At 38.7% G+C, this 13,334-nt stretch overlaps 1 pseudogene; it reads right to left on the bottom strand.

Annotated features, from left to right (window-relative positions):
- LOC119511293 overlaps positions 1–13,334 on the bottom strand; it is a 39,759-nt pseudogene that overhangs the window by 14,785 nt on the left and 11,640 nt on the right.

Raw genomic sequence — 13,334 nt, 5'->3', positions numbered from 1 at the left:
CCATATAAATGAGCTGACAAACAGAAGGAACTCAGTGCAGCTGAGAGTGACATTTTGAAGAGGAGCTACAGCGAAGAGGGACACTTTGAAGAATGCACAGGAACTGAGGGAGGAGCAGATTACAGAGACATTTTGGAGACGGCCTTTGAAAGCAGACTTCCACTCTGGAGAAGCTAAGAGAGGACAACCACCCCAAGAGCAACTAAGAGTGACATTTTTGAGGAACTGCAGCCTAGAGAGGAACGTCCTGGGAGAAAGCCATTTTGAAACCAGAACTTTGGAGTAGATGCCAGCCATGTGCCTTCTCAGCTAACAGAGGGTTTCTGGATGCCATTGGCTATCCTCCAGTGAAGGTACCCGATTGCTGATGACTTACCTTGGACACTTTATGGCCTTAAGACTGTAACTTTGTAACCAAATAAACCCCCTTTATAAAAGTCGATCCATTTCTGGTGTTTTGCATTCTGGAAGCATTAGCAAACTAGAACACTACTGAAGTCAGAAGCTGGAAGCAATGAAAACCAGGAGAGAAGGGAGAGACCAGAAGACGTCGCCATGTGCCTTGCCATGTGACAGAGGAGTTCAGGATCACTGGTGGCCGGTCTTCGGGGAGAAGATGCCCTGATTTGGACATTTTCATGGCCTCAGAACTGTAAACTTGTAAGCTAATAAATCCCCATTGTAAAAGCCAACCCATTTCTAGTGTATTGCATTTTGTCAACTGTAGCAAACTAAAATGATGGGGAGACACACCCACAGGGAAACCAGATACTGAATATTTCTTCCCTCTGTTCTGGTCTGGGAAAACCTGATTTGGATAAACAAGGAAACCATGACTAGACAACAGAAAATTACAACCTACACTAAGAAAAACAAAGTTATGGCCCAGTCAAAGGAACAAACGTACACTTCAACTGAGATACAGGAATTTAAACAACTAATGCTAAATCAATTCAAAAAGTTTAGAGAAGATATTGCAAAAGAGATAAAGGCTGTAAAGGAAGCACTGGACATGTATACGGCAGAAATCAAAAGTTCAAAAAACCTACTGGTAGAATCTATGGAAATGAAAGGCACAACACAAGAGATGAAAGACACAATGGAAACATACAACAACAGATCTCAAGAGGCAGAAGAAAACACTCAGGAACTGGAGAACAAAACACCTGAAAGCCTACACACAAAGGAGCAGATGGAGAAAAGAATGAAAAAATATGAGCAACGTCTCCGGGAACTCAAAGATGAAACAAAGTACAATAATGTACGTATCATTGGTGTCCCAGAAGGAGAAGAGAGGGGAAAGGGGGCAGAAGCAATAATAGAGGAAATAATTCATGAAAATTTCCCATCTCTTAAGAAAGACATAAAATTACAGATCCAAGAAGCGCAGCGTACTCCAAACAGAAGAGATATGAATAGGCCTACGCCAAGACACTTAATAATCAGATTATCAAATGTCAAAGACAAAGAGAGAATCCTGAAAGCAGCAAGAGAAAAGCAATCCATTACATACAAAGGAAGCTTAATAAGACTATGTGCGGATCTCTCAGTAGAAACCATGGAGGCAAGAAGGAAGTGGTGTGATATGTTTAAGATACTGAAAGAGAAAAACCACCAACCAAGAATCCTGTATCCAGCAAAGCTGTCCTTCAAATATGAGGGAGAGCTCAAAATATTTTCTGACAAACAGACAATGAGAGACTTTGTGAACAAGATACCTGCCCTACAGGAAATACTAAAGGGAGCACTACAGGGTGATAGAAGACAGGAGTGTGTGGTTTGGAACACAATTTTGGGAGATGGTAGCACAACAATGTAAGTACACTGAACAAAGGTAACTATGAATATGGTTGAGAGAGGAAGATGGGGAGCATGTGAGACACCACAAGAAAGGAGGAAAGATAATGACTGGGACTGTGTAACTTGGTGAAATCTAGAGTATTCAACAATTGTGATAAAATGTACAAATATGTTCTTTTACGAGGGAGAACAAGCAAATGTCAACCTTGCAAGGTGTTAAAATGGGGAGGCATTGGGGGAGGGATGCAATCAGCATAAACTAGAGACTGTAACTAATAGAATCATTGTATTATGCTTCCTTTAATGTAACAAAGGTGATATACTAAGGTAAATGCAGATAAGAGGGGGGGATAGGAGAGGCATGTTAGACACTTGACATTGGTGGTATTGTCTGATTCTTTATGGTGGGTAATGTCCATGATCAACTGTACAAATACTAGAAATCACTTCATGAACCAGAACAAATGTATAACAATACAATTAGAAGTTAATAATAGAGGGGCATATAGGAAAGAACTATATACCTATTACAAACTATATACTACAGTTAGTAGTATTTCAACATTTTTTCATAACAGTAACAAACGTACTATATCAATACTAGGAGTCAACAATTGAGGGGGGTTGGTTAGGGATAGGGGAGGATTAGAGTTTCCTTTTCTTTTTTTCTTTTTTCATCTTTCACTTTATTTCTTGTCTGGAGTAATGAAAAGTTTCTAAAAATTGAACAAAAATTAAGTGTGATGGATGCACAGCTGTATGAGGGTACCCAGGGGCAAGTGATTGTACACTTTGGATCTTTGGATAATTGTATGGTATCTGAACAATCTCAATAAAAATGAAAAAAAAAAATAAAATAAAATGATGGGGAATCCAGGGTGCAATATGTGTGTCCATGACTGTACGCACACTCAGCAAAGAAATGAGAAGACCCTAGGTGTATCAGTCTGGGTTCTCCAGATAAACAGAACCAACAGAATATATATATTAAGATACGTATTGTAGGAATTGGCTCTTGCAACCATGGGAACTGGCAAGTTTGAATTCCATTGGCCAGGCTGCAAATTGGAAACTCAGATGGAGGTGAAGCTGAATTCCCCAGGAGAGGCTGGCCGGCTGAAGTGGAGGCAGGAATTCTTCTTTTCAACTTATGAGATCTTCAGTTCTGGCTTTAAGACTTCCAATTGATTTGACGAGGAGATGCCGCTCATTGCCGAGGGCACTCTCATAGACTGCTGATGGAAATGTAAAATGGTGCATTTGCTTTGGAAAACAGTCTGGCAGTTCTTCAAAAGGTTGAACATAGTGTTACCATAAGACCCTGCAAGATACCCAAGAGAACTAAAAACATATATTCATAGAAAAGTATGTACACAAATGCTCATAGCAGCATTATTCATAAGAGCCAAAAAGTACAAAAAATAGAAACATATGTCAGCTGATGAAGGGACAAAAAAAATATGCTAAATCCATACAATGGAATGTTACTCAACCATAAAAAGGATGAAGTACTGACCATACTACAACATGGATGAAACTTTAAAACATTATGCAAAGTAAAAGAACCCGTAAACACAAATTGTATGATTCCATTTATATGAAATGTCCAGAACAGGCAAATCTGTAGAGACAAAGAATAGATTATTGGTTACCAGGGGTGAATGGGGAGTGAATGTTAATGGGTATGGTATTTCATTTTGGAGCAATTAAATTATTGTTCTGGAATTAGATGGCAGTGATGGTTGCTCAATTCTGTGAATACACTGAAAACCATTGAATGATACACTTTAAATGGATGAATTGTATAATATGTGAATTATGTCAATAAAGCTGTTATAATAATAGTCTATGATAAAATATGATGAACAGTGATAAAATTTGAGCTTTTAAGTGAAAGTTAAATTTTGAAAAATGTGTATGTACCACAGTGTGATTGACAGCTTTTCAATATTTGGACATTCTAGTCACTTTTCTGATAAGATCAATGGTGATAGCAATGGATGTAATGTAGCTATTGTAAGAAATGTGTCAATAATTGGAATATCTACATAACTTAGTGAACTGGTATTTTCCAAATGACCAATGCATGACTATTAACAAAATCATGCATAGGTAAAAGAGCTATTCAATACCCAAGATAGACAAATGTATTTTTAAAGTAACAGAGCACAAAAAGTTCATTGATGTGGTTTCATATTCTACATTGCAATTAACCTTTAAGACACTACATTTGTCAAGTATTGGTATTGTATCAAATAAAAATATTCAGAATTATCTGAAAAGGCTATTAAAATACTCCTCTTCCCTTTTCCAATTCATACCTCTGTGAGACAGGATTTTCTTTATACTTTAACCAAAGCAGCATGTTGCAACAGATTGAATGCAGATGTAGATATAAGAATCCAGCTGTCTTCTAGTAGGCCTAATAGTAAAGATACTTGCAAAAAATGTAAGACTATGCACCCTATTCTAATTTTTTTTTGTTTTGGAAACTATAATTATTTTATATAAAAATGTTATTTATATTAACATGCAGTGTATTTGTTATTGCTATTTTAAAATATATTAATAAAAATATTTTGTTTTTATTATTTAACACAGCTAAGTATTGATAGATAAAATTAATCTAAACAAAAGCTCTTTGTTGTTGTCAATAGCTTTTAAGAGCATAAAGGGTCCTGAGATGGAAAAGTTTGAGAATTTCTGTCCTAAAAGAATCTCTTCTCTTTTGGAGCTCCAAGGCTGACATGGCTTAAAATCAAAGACATTGAAATCACAGTCTCATCATGACTCTTACGGAAATGTTTAGGCATTAACTAGGAAAGTGAGTAATCCTGAAAACCGGAATGGAGACACGTGAATTCTGATAAATCTGAGGACCCTAAACCTCCAAACTCCTTGAACTTTTCTTTTCAGGAAAAGAAGTTCCTCCTCCACTGTCCCATGAGGCCTCTCCTGCCTTGCCTGAAGGCTCTGTAATGACCTCACTTGAGGTAGTTATCCTCAGTGGTGTGACACTTTCCTCCTTCTCCCTTTCTCCCCAACTTCTCTCACTGCTTCCAGACCTATCATCAGAGTCATCTTGAAGCAGAGGGTCCAGTACAAAGGCTGACCCAGCTAACAAACCAAAATATTTGCATTATTTCACCAATTCATATTTTCAGAAACCTAGCGAATATGTGTGAGAATGGATGCTAAAGGAATTAGACCAGGGAAGAAGAAAGATAATTTAGATGAGGTCAGACTTGTAAAGATGGGTGCACTCACCAGGAATCCTGGATTCACTATGCTGGTTTGAGCAGCTGGGAGTGGTTCTGATATCTGACGGGCTCATAGTAAATGAAGTTGAAATGCCAGGATTCTTTTAAATCATTTATAGAAATTAATAGAAAGGTTTAGGGAGAGAGGAATAATGAGTTAGATTTACCACATGAGATCTGCTCACCCAACCCCTACATCTCCCACGAGAATATCCTGCTGTTACCAAGGTAACAAATACACACAGGTGAACAGTGCTCCATCATCCTTGAAGGGCTGAACTGCTAAGGAGAGTGGAGATGCTTTTCTAGATCCTGTAGAAGGGAGATAAGGCAGCTGGCATGTGAGAAAAATTTGGGGGAGGACTGAGATGTTTAATGACGAATTTTACTAATGTGACTGTTGTGTTTATAAGTGGGACTCATAGCAACACCATGAAAATGTAATTATTTTCTCCCTGTTGCCTGTTCAAATGCTCCATCAATCTGGACAACTGTTTTCTGGGCCCTGGATGAAATTTTGAGCAGAACTTCTCTGGCTTCTCTCAAATAATGCCCTATGGTCACTTTTTTAAAAATTGAGATATAACTCACATACTATAAAATTCATTCCAGTCACCTTTAATCACAAAACTATTCCCAATTGAAAGTTTAGTGTAAAAAATAGTTTTAATTTCAAATTTGATACAAAATTAACTTTTCTTCTCTCCCTCCAGCTTAGACTCATTGTAAGCTGGAACTGTGTTGTGGAAAAGATGACTTAAGATTCCCGATTTTCCCACTTAGTGCTTCTATTTCTCCTCCACCAATCGCTAGGCTATCTTTGGCTTCTCCTGGTTTGAAGAAAGGAAGAAAGGACAGTTAGGGAGCAACAAGGGTCTTGTCTGGTCCTCATCTAGCATTGAGTTATTTTGACTATGGTGGTGTTTAAAGCTGACCCTCCTATGGGCATTTTCTTGAATTTTTCAGAAACTTCCCCCTCCTACCATATTGCATGTGATATAGGAATATGCATATCTTTGGTCACATAATATTTCCCTTTTGTCTTATGACTATTTCCAGAATGTTTCTACTAAGGTCGCCTTGCTCCTCCAAGAAGCTGTCTTGGGCAAGATCTAAGACAATACCGTACCACACTACTTTCATCTCTGTCCCTCCACCTCTGTCTATCTTTCTGTCTGTCTGTCTCTCCTGGTTGCCATTGGTTTCATGGAAAGCGTACACCATATACTTGCTTTCAGTGAAAGTAAGGCACTTCCTAAGCCCAGTGCTACTTTGCTTCCATAGGCTTCTTCAAACAGTTTTACTGCCCTTGACATCTCTGGCATGAGTCTGACCTCAATCCACTGGGTCCCCTAAATTGTGGGGGTCATAAATCTAGATCTCCAAGCTCTTTAAGTTATCTCTCACCAGCCTTCCACATGGGAGTGCGGTGTGACTCACAGCAAAGCTCTCTCCAAAGAAATCTTCCCTCAAATCTCTTTTTCTCTTAATTCTCAACCTCTTGGTTGCAGGTCAGCCAAGGGTTACAAAACATATTCTTGCCTACCTTCTTTGCAAGTCTTGCTATGGTAATCTTGTATCTCACTTTGAAATGTAGAAGTGGCATTCCTTTGTCCTGGAGTTTTAGATGAAATGAAACAGAAATAGTGCTATTTTAACATCCTGTTACAATAACTTGTGTGATGTGCATCCTCTTTCCCATTTCCATAAAATCTTCAGCAAACAGCTGTTTCTTGTCAGGGATTCTATGAAAAATATGATGAAACACTGAGTATGGTCTTCACATGAATGTGGGTCAATTCATAAGTGGACTGTCCCATCTGGGTGATATTTGGGGAGATAATATCTGTTCTAGTTTGCCAATACTGTCAGAATGCAAAACACCAGAAATGGATTGGCTTTTATAAAAGGGGGTTTATTTGGTTACACAGTTACAGTCTTAAGGCCATAAAGTGTCCAAGGTAAACACATCAACAGTCGGGTACCTTCACTGGAGGATGGCCAATGGCGTTCAGAAAACATCTGTTAACTGGGAAGGCACGTGGCTGGCGTTTGCTCCAAAGTTCTGGTTTCAAAATGGCTTTCTCCCAGGACATTCCTCTCTAGGCTGCAGTTCCTCAAAAATGTCACTCTTAGATGCTCTTGGGGTGTTTGTCCTCTTTTAACTTCTCCAGAGCAAAAGTGTGCTTTCAAAGGCCATTTCCAAAATGTCTCTGTAAGCTGAAGCTCCTCTCTCAGTTCCTGTGCATTCTTCAAAGTGTCCCTCTTCGCTGTAACTCCTCTTCAAAATGTCACTCTCAGCTGCACTGAGTTCCTTCTGTTTGTCAGCTCATTTATACGGCTCCAGTGATTTAATTTAGACCCACCCTGAATGGGTGGGGTAACACCTTCATGGAAATTATCCAATCAGACTCATCACCCACAGTTGGGTGGGACGCATGTCCATGGAAACACTCAAAGAATTACAATCTAATCAACACTGATACCTCTGCCCACACAAGATTACATCAAAGATAATGGCGTTTTGGGGGACATAATACATTCAAACTGGCTCAACATCCAAGATGTTTTAAACTAACATGACGTAGCTGGCAACAAGTTGGACCAAATGACCACCTTATAAATGAACCCAGAGTGCACGCTGACTGTGATGCCAAACTGCTGGACTCGTGGTGTAAGGGAGTGGCAAGCAATCTGACATGAGCTTGGTGTTGTGGTGGTTCATGGAATATTTCCTCAGCAGCAAACTGTAAGTGAAGATCAGCATCAGAGTCTTGGTGAGGATGGGTGGAGTGGAAAGAAATGCATGTTCTAGAATGGATGTTTCAGATGGAAAGCCAGGCTGGTTACACATGAGAAAGTTTTAAAACCTTTTTGAAGTCCCAGCCTGAAAGTGCTTTATCCTGCCTAAAAGATGGACCATTTCTTTAGAAAATGTAAGCTTTTCTGGAGGGGAAAAGGAAGAACTAGCAGTCCCTACCACATACTACCTGCTGAGGGAAGGTTCCCAGAGGTTGAATGGCTTCTATTGGCCTGGCAGTCAAGCTGGGCATATAACTATTGATCCATGTCACATGCTGCCAGGAAACCTAGAAATTTAGGACTAGGGAAGTAAAATTTTGAAATGTGCTAGAATATTCCCATGAAATGTTATAAGTGTGGTAAACCTTGGAGATACAGAAGTGACAGAGATGAAGAGAAGTTTGTACATTTTGGCACTGGGAATTATTACTGGACTCACTGCCAATTCACATCTTTTATGTGATGGAATGTCTGAGAGCCTACAAAAGAGCAAATTGTAACATGAGGAGGTGCTGGAATGTATATGTTGAGTGTCAGATCACATGTCAACACTACTCTGGGAAGTCTTACTGGGAAAAAATAAAAAGCAAATTTACAATTTCACTAGAGTCTTCTAGTTCTCACTGCTGGCGCATCTAATTTGGGAGGCAAAAGGAAAAGAAATGCCATTTGTTGGTTGGGACCTGAGATGTTGGTACAAATTTGTAGAGATGATGCAAGTATGCCACAGTTCCCAAAGATCAATCCTGATAGGCAAGGGTGGGGGGTGATATTGTTCCCAATTCCAAGTAGAATGCCTCCAAGAGCGACATGGGCGCAGGTCAGAGATTATGTCCTCTAACATGCTACGATTCTGACAAGTTTGGCCACAAAATTGATTGCTGCAATCCCCCTTGGGCACCAACCCTTGGGACTTCTCAAACCTAAGTATATTAGGACATATGAAAAATGAACCAAGAGCCATTATATATACAAATATTATTAATTCCTTTGTCTTACAACGAGGCAACTGGGGACCAGAGAAATTAGGTGATTTGCTGAAGGTCAGAGCATTAGAAAGCTTCAGTGCCAAGGTAGAACCAAAGTCTCCTGACTTCAGTGTTCATTTCACTCCACCACATTGCCTTTATACAAATGGCTAATGCCTCTATACAAATGGCTGACTCCATCTAAAATGTCAGATATCTCCTGGAAATTGGCTTCAAAATTCAAATAATTTTCAGTTTAGGTACTGCATTGTATTTCCAACATGATCATTAATATTCATTCTTCCTGTCCACCTCCAAATTTTTTCTTAAACATTTATTCCTCTCTTTGGTACTGGTATCCTTTCCTCCACTCTTAGACCAAGTGCTTTGGGTAGAGTTGACACCACATCCAACTTAACAGAGGTCATGAGACCCAGGCTGATCATGACCTCAGAGTTTGAGTCAAGGATAGATAAAGAACTCACTTAGAGCCATCGTGTCACCACAAGGCCTTTGCTGGGACTGTTGGAAGAGAAGGATGACCTCTTTTCTGCTGGAATTTAATGCAGGAAAGACTAATGAGGACAGAAGCTTGGGGTTACATGGTAACTGCAAAGAAAGTCAAGAAAGAGGAAAGGAGAAGTGAGAACTGGAGAAAAATTAAATCCTAAAGATGTTCTAGTTCCTAAATCAATGCACACATTAATCGATAACTTCTCCTGGGTTTTTTTTTTTCTTTTTCACTTACATAATCATTAGTTTTCCCCTTTGGGTTCAGCCCAATATGAGTTGAATTTTCTGTTCTTTGAAATAAAAATGTCTCAGTTAACACAGTAGTGGCTTTGATTTTTTAGGTAAAATAATTTTTAAAAGGGAAAGGACAAAAATTACTAAACAGTAAATTTGTTAAGTAATATATTAAGATATTAAGTAATGTGTTAAGTAATATATTAATATATCTAATTTAGAGTGAAGTATTTGTATAGGTTAGGATTGCTTTCAGTTGCAAATTCCAAAACACCCATTTAAAAACAGCTTAAAGAAGGTTATTTATTATCTCATATAAAAGAAGTCTATAAGTGGAGACGCAAGGAGTACCATCATGGCAATGGTCTCATCAAGGGCTCAAGAATCCCTTCCATATGAAAGTTGGAGCAGAGATTGGGAAAAAGTGGGTCCCTGATATTTAGAAGACACTTGAGGTGACCTAGACAAATCTGAGAAACTTGAAACCTCAAATTCCCCTGAGCTGCTGCTGCTTCATTTTTTTTAACTTTTTATTCTGAAACAGTTTGACTGACAATAAGTTGCAAAAATAGTACAGAGAGTTCCCATGTACCCTTCACATAGTGTCCTTCACTGATAATATCTTGCATAATCATAGTACCTTGTCAAAACGAGGAATTGATGTTGGTAGAATATTATGTAAGATATTATTCTTGGGTTCATATTTTATCAGTTTTTACATGCACTCGTATTTTTTCCTTGGTGTATACTTCTGTTTTTTTTTTTTGTTTTTTTTTTTTTAACAGTTAGATCTTTACTTAAAAATGCAATCTGCCAGCTTAGCATTTTCACCAACTCAGGGAGCAGAAATCGTTACAGGCTTCACAATCTTTTGTTTAGGTGCTGCCTTTATGGGAGCCTTAGCAGCCTCCATTGCTGTATTTTCAGATGCTTGCTTAGCCTTTTTTCTTATTTGGCAGCCCTGATAGCTTGTTCTCATTGAGCCTTTCTAACTTTGAGTTTCAGATTCCTTTTGGTCATAGTATCAGCAAGAGATGCACCAGTGATAGTCCTCTGGAATTTAATTGTACGATGAGTTCTTTTCTTTTGAATTTTTTCCAACTGTTCCTTTTTATGCTTTCTTCTGTAGAGGACAGTTCAGTTTATCTGGTGAGGGTTCCTCTTGGGAAGGAATGCCAACTTACATCTTGCATTAAGAAATTGGAAAACCTTCCCTGTGGCTCTGGCATTGTGCCTTCCATGTCCAGGATAGACCTTGTACGCACTGAAACTGCAGAGCTCAACCTGAAGGTGCCGGGAAATGGGGAAGATGGCAAAAAGGACATTAATTTTGTCTGTCAAAATCAAGATACAGAGTTGTTCCAGCACCACAAAGAAACTCCTTTGTGGTACCCCTTAGTAGTCACACTTCCCCCAACTCTAATGCCTGGCAACCACTAATCTTTTGTGTATCTTATCACTTCAAGAATGTTATATACTTGTACACTGTAAATTACAAAACATTGCTGAAGGAAATTAAAGAAGACCTAAATAAATGGAAAGGCATCCAATGTTCATGGATTGGAAGACTTAATATTTTTAAGATGTCAATACTACCCAAAGCAATTAACATATTCAATGCAATCCCAATCAAAAGTCCCCAGGAGCCTTTTTTGCAGAAATGGAAAGCAAATCATTAAATTCAAACGGAATAGCAAGGGGCTCCAAATCACAAAAAACATCTTAAAAAGAAGAACAAAATTGGAGGACTCAAAAGTCATGATTTAAAAATTTACAAGTCTATGGTAATCAAAACAGTGTGTTACTGGCCTAAGGACAGACAAATAGACCAAAGGGATAGAAATAAGAGCACATAAATAAACTCACACATCTATGGCCAATTGATTTTTAAAGGGGTGCCAAGTACATTCATTGGGGAAAGAATAGTCTCTTCAATTAATGGTGCTTGAAAAACTGGGTATCTTTATGCAAAAGAATGAAATTGGACACTTACTTCATACCAGATACAAAAATTAACTCATAATGGATCAGTACCTTAAATATAAGCCAAAACCATAAAACTCTTAGAAGAAAACACAGGGAGGTCAAATGTCAGTGCTTCAGCACCAGAGACAAGGTGCAGGCAGTTACTAAAATCGGCAGTAGGGCCAGGGTGGCAATTAGAATGTTTTAACTCACATTGATCCTTGGTGGTGGCTATTAATCACAGAGATTTAAATAGATAGGTAATTTACTTAAATAACTTTTGATCTATACAATCAGGAAAACTCTATCTCTGGAGAACAGAGACCTGACTTTTCACTGTGAGCCACAGTGAAGAGTCATGGCCTTTCGTCCTGTGTACAGAAGTAAGTCATTTCAGAGGTGCTTAAGTGAAGGGCAGGCTGGGTCTTCACATCTTTATACCATTTCATACCATTACTCTTCTTCCTCCCCCTTCATTTATTCCTCACAGAGACCAACAGCCATTTCTCAGAGCAAATGGGCACTGGAGAAAAGGAACTATTCTTTTTAGGAATTCCTATATATTGGTTGTGAGTTATGCCAATCCATGGGGACCCCCCAAAAAAGCCACAGGAATCCACTGGCCATAGTGGTAGCTTATGGAGATCAGAAGATTTAGTCCACATTTGGCCACAGTGCATTTTACAGATTTTACAGTGATTCCAGGGAACTAAGTGTGGGTAATTCCCTAGTTTCTGAATGCAAAGTTGAAATAGACATACTTGGCAAATGAAAGACTCTACATGTTGGCTTCCTGATTTGTGGGGTGAGGGAATTAGAGTAGGAAAGTCCAAACAGAATACCTGTAACTGCCCTTTCCAACCAAAATAGTAAACCAAAGCAATACCATATCCCTGGGGGAATTGCAGTGTCCCCATAAAAGACTTGAAAAATGCAAGCATACTGATTCCTATCACCTGTCTATTTAACATACCTATTTAGCCTGAAATCTTGGGTCTTGGAGAATAACTATATATTATTGTAAACTTAATCAGATGATGACTCAAATGCAGCTGCTATTCTAGATGTGGCCTCTTTACTGGAGTAAATCCATATGCAACTCCAGTTATTGTTGCTGTTGATCTGGCAAATGCTTTTCTCTTAGTATCACTCGGTAAGTATCATCACAAGCATATTGCTTTTGCCTAGCAGGAACAGTACCATACATTCAACGTCTTTCCTCAGGGCTATGTCAAATCTCCTACCTCATCATAACCTAGTTTGCAGAGACATTGGTTGTCTCATCATCCCACAGGACATACTTAATGGCCCACTCCAGTAATGACATCATATTGATCTGACTTGGTGAGCCTCAGTGTCAAGATCCTTAGTTGCTTTAGTTAGACACATGCATTCCAGAGGTCAGGAGATAAACTCAAGAAAATTTAGGTTCTTATCCCTTTGGTGAAGTTGCTAGGGGTCCAGTGGTGTAGGGCATTATCAGGATATCCCCTCTAAAGTAAAAGAAAAGGTGCTGCACATTACATTCCTAGCTACTAAGAAAGACATAAAACACTTAGGCCTTTGGATTTTAGAGGCAATATATGTCACATTAGTGTGTATTTCTCTGTCCCCCAAGCCAATTTTTTAAATAAACATTTTATTTTGAAATAATTTCAAACTTATAGACACTTGCAAAAATAGTCCAAAACCCATACAGAGAACTCCAACACACCCACAAGCCACATGCCCAGATCCACCAACTTTTAACATTTTGACACATTTGGCGTATCATTCTATCTATCTATTCGCC

This window comes from Choloepus didactylus, chromosome 16 (genome assembly GCF_015220235.1).
Source record: "Choloepus didactylus isolate mChoDid1 chromosome 16, mChoDid1.pri, whole genome shotgun sequence".
Lineage (NCBI taxonomy): Eukaryota > Metazoa > Chordata > Mammalia > Pilosa > Megalonychidae > Choloepus > Choloepus didactylus.
This window is presented reverse-complemented; position numbering and strand designations above follow the sequence as displayed.